The sequence below is a fragment of the Gavialis gangeticus genome, unplaced genomic scaffold (genome assembly GCF_001723915.1).
Source record: "Gavialis gangeticus isolate Ggan-Ray unplaced genomic scaffold, GavGan_comp1, whole genome shotgun sequence".
Lineage (NCBI taxonomy): Eukaryota > Metazoa > Chordata > Crocodylia > Gavialidae > Gavialis > Gavialis gangeticus.
The window spans coordinates 47,973,414-47,979,289 of NW_017728994.1; the positions used below are offsets into that span (position 1 = coordinate 47,973,414).

At 42.2% G+C, this 5,876-nt stretch overlaps 1 protein-coding gene across 2 annotated transcripts in view; it reads right to left on the reverse strand.

Moving 5' to 3' along the window:
* The window catches only part of NT5C2 (5'-nucleotidase, cytosolic II), a 74,025-nt gene extending 68,779 nt beyond the window's left edge, over positions 1 to 5,246 (reverse strand). For both annotated transcript variants that reach the window (XM_019502750.1, XM_019502749.1), the window contains exon 1: positions 5,099 to 5,246. The gene's annotated coding sequence lies outside the window, so the exon portion shown is untranslated. The remainder of the gene's footprint in view (positions 1 to 5,098) is intronic.
* Positions 5,247 to 5,876: the final 630 nt, after the last annotated feature.

The window sequence follows — 5,876 nt, forward strand, 5'->3', positions numbered from 1 at the left end:
CTTTAATTAGAGCAGTTCTGCAAGCAGCTCTAATTAAAATGCTACCGCATCTCGTGTATCAGCGTCCCCGCACTTAAAAATGGTGGTGGGGGCACTTGAACTAAAGTTTGTTTGATGCGCTTTAAGTGCCCCGACACCATTTTTAAGCACAGGGATGCTGATACACGAGATGCAGGAGGCTGTTGGAGCGCGGAAAATGCCACACTCCAGCAGACCCCATTAATCAAGTCTGGGCTGAAGCATTGGAATTCCAGCACGTTGGAGCAGCCTCTGCACTCATGTACAGGTGCCCAGGGGTACTAGATTTAATGTGCATTACCTAAAGTGCATTAATGAACATGTAGATGTACCCTGTGTTATAGATTTTGTTGCACACTAGCTTAAAAACACCAGCTTTGAATCTGTGTGCATATGTTATTAATTTTTTTTTTTTTTTTTTTACAAAGAAACTTGTCACAAAGAACAATAACCCCCTGCTGTTCAGCAATGAGTTATTGCTCCCCTCTTCTCAGTAACTGGCTTCTTATTGGAGCTGAATGTCCCAAAAGCTCATCACCCACAAAAACAATATTGGGATTCAGATATGTGCAGGTATCTGGTACCTGTTCATTAATCTCTGATATTGTGGAGCTGCGGTTCTAAGGCACAGATACCAAGACCAGACGTGCCATCCTGAGCAAATAAAACTTTTGATCCAGGAAATGATGGCCATCCCACACTTCTATTATGCAACAGTAGTTCCCTTGGAAGGAGATCTGTAGTCTTTCAGAACAATGGCACCTTTCATGGGATTAGGCTGTACTCCAGGAAGCAAATGAAGCTTTAATGGGGCTTTTCACAACAGTTGTGGTAGCTGACAAAGCACTCGGGATGCACAACTCTGATTGGCACCACATTCATTTTGAGGGCACACAGCTCCGTCACTGTGGCTCTCACAAGTGAGCCAAACCCTATTCATCTCCAGAACATTGGAGGTAAATGAGGACGCAATGTAATTTTGGCACCTTTCCTCATTAGCTGAATGTCTCCTGAAAAAAATCTTATATTTGAATCTCTGCTTCATCTACATGTTGTATTTCCAAAACAAGCAAAAACACTGTGAGATCACTGGATTTGTTTTAAAAAAAAAACTGATGAAAAAGAAAGGGGATAAGGTATTCTTGGATCTGCTTTCTGGCTATGGGGTCCCACCCTACACACTGAAGTGTAAGTAGCATACATGGCTGCAATAGCTTCAGCATAGAATACAGAGCAGGTGTAAAACTCATTCAGTGGGGATCAGCACTGCACAGAGTATGGGTCCCTGAGAGGCTGGAGCAGCTGCTGGATTGAGTATACTGGGGAAGAGGGAGGGGGAAGGGATCTGTGGACCAGATCCAGCCCATGACCCAGCCCCATGTCATGCCCTGTGTGGGTCTGATCAGACCCAGGAGCAGCACCAGGACTAGATGGTGCGGCTCTGTGGACCAGATCTGGCCTGCAAGCCATATGTTTTACACCCATGGTGAAGAATAATCTGCAAATAGACACAGTGGTCAAAATCTAAGGCTAATCTAATAACCCAGAGAGATGCTCTGTCAAGGGAGTTTTTTTTTTAAAACATGCTCCTTCCTGAACATTTTCTATTGAGAGAGATCAAGAGTCCAATACTTGTCTTTCCAGACTTTCCTACAGGATCTGTGGAGAATCTCAAAGGATTCTGCTTCCTGTGACCTCCCACGCCTCACTAAGAGGTACAGGGATAGTAAGTCTTTAACAAAAACTTCATTAGTTCACAGGAGGAAGGATGAGTTTGTGAATGAGGTGCTGGACTGAAATGCTAGAGACCCAGGCCCCGTTCTTGCTTTGTCACCAATTTCCTACCAACCTTGGGGAAGTCACTTAATCCTTCACACCCCGGTTTGCCAATGGTAAAGCAGGGATAATACAATTTCAGATACAAGAATTGTGGTGATACAACCATGAGAAGGTTAGTAGTAAGATATGAAATGGGTACCTGTTGGACCTTTTTTTAGGGGGGCATCATAATTTATATGATACCAACAGCATGCCAAGTGCCTAGCCAATAGTGAGTTTTTGGGGGAGGGGGGTGTCATCCTTTATACCCTTCTCCCCCCACAATCTCCCAATAAAACCTCTCTCAGGATGACTCAACTAACTCAAGCAGGAAAGAAATCGCTATCATCCAGTCTAAGTTCACCAAGAGCACTGCTGCATTAGCGCTCAAAACTACATGAAATGCTCCCTTAGCCCAAGGGTTGAGCATGTTTTTTCTGCAACACTCCCTTACCTATTAGTCAGGGGAATCTCAAGAAATGACGCACATAGAAAATCCACCTCTCTCAGATAACCCTGTCCCAAATTCAGCATCTTATTTCTTGTTCATTATGTCAACAACAAGGTTTGATGAAATGTTTCCTGCCCTGTGCTCTATCTCTAACGGTCAGACCCTGCAAGACTCAGCCTGTTCTAGGAAAGCTACACTGGCTTATCAGCTGAACAAGCAGGAAGGTGAGGAAATAAGTTACGTGAAATTCACATCTGTGTGTAAGTGCCATTACAGCACGGACCTTTCCTGGATAAAGCACAGTAAATTCATATTCTGACCTAGTTTTTAAGTCAGAAAAGGCAAATGTTGCCATTACAAAACCCAAATTATTACACGTGAAGTTACAAGTCAGCCCTTAGGGCATAACAGTCTCCCAGCAAAGATCTTATCACCCCAAAATGTCAGTTGATCTTGACATGCATAATGCTGAGGGACACTTGAAGATCACTGTGTAAATTGCCAGAAATAAATCTATTTTGTGGACACTTTCTCTGCAATATTCACAGCGTTCTCCACTCTGGCTATGCAGCATTGTTTGATATGCTTTCCAATAGCAATGTAATTAAAAACCATTTACCAGCGTAGTTTCAAACAGCTGTGACAGCAAGTTTTTGCTCCGTCTCATCTCTCTTGGACAAATACAGCTGGCGTGGCTTCATGAACAGATGGACCTACGAGCAATATGATGTTTTTGGTAGTATCAGAGATTAAATCTCCTCTCTTTAGATGCACCTCACTATCAACCACCTTGTCCTAGAAACAAGCAGAACCCAAGTTCATTTTGTGCGACTCAAATGATCTTCCCAGGTTCACTGAAAAGCTGCTTCTACCAAATAAAACAATATATTATGTGGAGATACAATGGGATGGGCTGATGTCTTTAAGAAGAGGCTGGATGCCTACCTGGCTGGACTCATTTGAGTCCCGTTTCTTGTTTTTGGGGTTTTTGTTGTTCTCCCGCCCTGGCGGGGGGTCGGGCTAGAAGATCTACTAGGTCCCTTCTGACCCTTAATCTATGAATCTGTGAATCCACGTATGATGTTTCCTCTCTCTACCTTTTCCTTCCCATTTCTCCCCTCTGTAACCAGCTAAACTGAAAGATAATATGAACAAGATGAAAGGTTCCCTCTTATATTCTGTACTCAAATAAAAAAGGGTCAAGGAATAAAGGCCAAGAGATCACTTAAAAAATAAAATATATTTAAAATTTTCCATTATCCTATATTATGCTTTATTTGTGTTTAAAAAATATGTCACTTGTGACTACCATTATGGGACCAATTTTCTGTGCATTAAATCCAGTAAGAGCTTTCTCACTGATTTTAGTGATAGCAGGACTTGAAATCAGGAGAAACTCAGTATGCATGGCTATTCAGAAACCACATCTGAAAGAGTCTGTGGGACAGAAGCCTTCCCTTTGGTTTGGATTTCAAAGGTGCCCCAATTACTGCATTTACTTGAGCCTAAGATGAGGTTTCTTTCCCCATTTAACATGGGGGGGAAAGACCCCTTGCCTTGGAATTGAGTATAAGGAGATGGGGGGGCAGCCCTGACCCGCTACCACCTGGCCCTCCACTGTCTTCCCCCACTATCTCCCCACTGCCTGCCCCCTACTGCCTCCCTGCTGCAGTAGTGGGGGGCAGGGCACAAGATGACCCCCAATAATTAGAGTTTATACATAGAATATTATAACAAATGTGTAACAAATTATGAACAAATTTATAAATTTCCATGTACAAAATCTAATTATTGGGGGGTCATCTTAAATTCAGGATCATCTTGGATTTGCATAAATATGGTATGCAGTCTTGAAGATCCAACTTTTGAAAGCTGTTACATACCTTGGGGATGGATGAAGGAAAGAATCTGCCAGTTGCTTCCTGACAAGCAAAGTGGCATGAGAGTGCTGACTGACTGATTCATTGAGGCTATTTTGTTAACTTTATATGAGCCCTGGAACAAACTGTCTGATATTCTGTGATTGGACATGTCAAAACTGATAAGAGAGAGCCTGTGCTGACATGTTCCCAACAGTGCAGAGCTCCTTGGAGCTGCGGGAATGAATTCCTTCTAACTGGCTTGATAAAAAAAAGGAAGCAACACAATTCCAGCTGTTTCTGAACATCACAGTACAGTGGTTTTAGAAAATACCTCTCAACATGTTTTGACCTTTTCAGTGCAGGCTTCCATTGCAGACTTTTTTTTTTTTATGATCAGTCTTGTTAATCTCTTCCCACCTATTTATTTATATGTGCATGGAATATGCATATTTCCCAACAGATGAGTAAAAGTGTCATCAGATTTTCATCATCCCCGTCATCCTGAATGCTATGGTGTAAGTAAGATGACCTTTATACTGGTTACTAAAATGTCAAAGTGATTTTGCAAGGTGGTTAAAATACATACAAAAGAACATGTTAAAAAACTAAATCGGAACCAGGGGAAGGGAACCAGTAGTGGGGAAAGGTCACCGGCTACTCTCCACTGCAAATAGGGTCTCGGTAGCATTCTTTATGCTCCCAATTTGGCAATTTATTTTACTTTTATTTTAACAGAAGAAGAGAGATGCAAGAATATTTTTCAGCAAATCCAAGCAACCAAACACTTTGTCCAGATAAGTAAAATGCAATGACTTACTGACCTGCACTTGAACATCCTCAGGGCACTGACTGACTGATGCTTGCAACTCAAAGTGAAAAATGAGAAGTGGCCTTCTGCCTCAGTTTGCTGACAGCAAAAGTACTACCAACTACCAACCAATTTACCAACCTGGCTCACTACTTTGCTAAACTCCTTCAGTCCAGCTCCACTCTGCTGTCTGTATCACAGGCTGACAGCACATAGCTAAGGGACTGCGGTAGGGGGTCAGTTTTCACAGTGTTTGCTTTAGGTCGGGCTTCTGGGTCACTCAATGCACCTGTAACTTTTAAATTCAGATGAGTTCGGTTTTCCTTATGGGAGCAACATTCCATTCACTTTTAAAATAAATTGCTTCTATGTAAAAGTAAACACTGAGGATACTATACTTTATTCCCAAATAAAAACGCTGAGATGTGAAAAAGAGGAGGAAAGCAAAAAGAAGGAACAATAATCATGATGAGTCTGCTCTCAAAATTATTTAGTAAAGTAAATGCTGTCTGCATTAATGAGTACTGGGTTGCATATGACAGAGACATGTGCTTTATATCCCTTAAAATGCGAGTAAGAACCGGGCCTCATCCTAAAGCTCTCTTCTATGTAAATGTATGACTTCAGTGGAAACACACATGTTAATAAGGGTTCAATGGATCATTATCTTAAACAATTAGTTGAAAGCACTGAAAGATCCATCTCCTACATTTCACAAGTATTCAAAATGTATATCAGTGGGATAGATTTCATAGATTTAGGGTCGGAAGGGACCTAGTAGATCTTCTAGCCCGACCCCCCGCCAGGGCGGGAGAACAACAAAACCCCAAAACAAAAACGGGACTCAAATGAGTCCAGCCAGGTAGGCATCCAGCCTCTTCTTAAAGACCCCCAGGGTAGGGGCCAGCACCACTTCCCT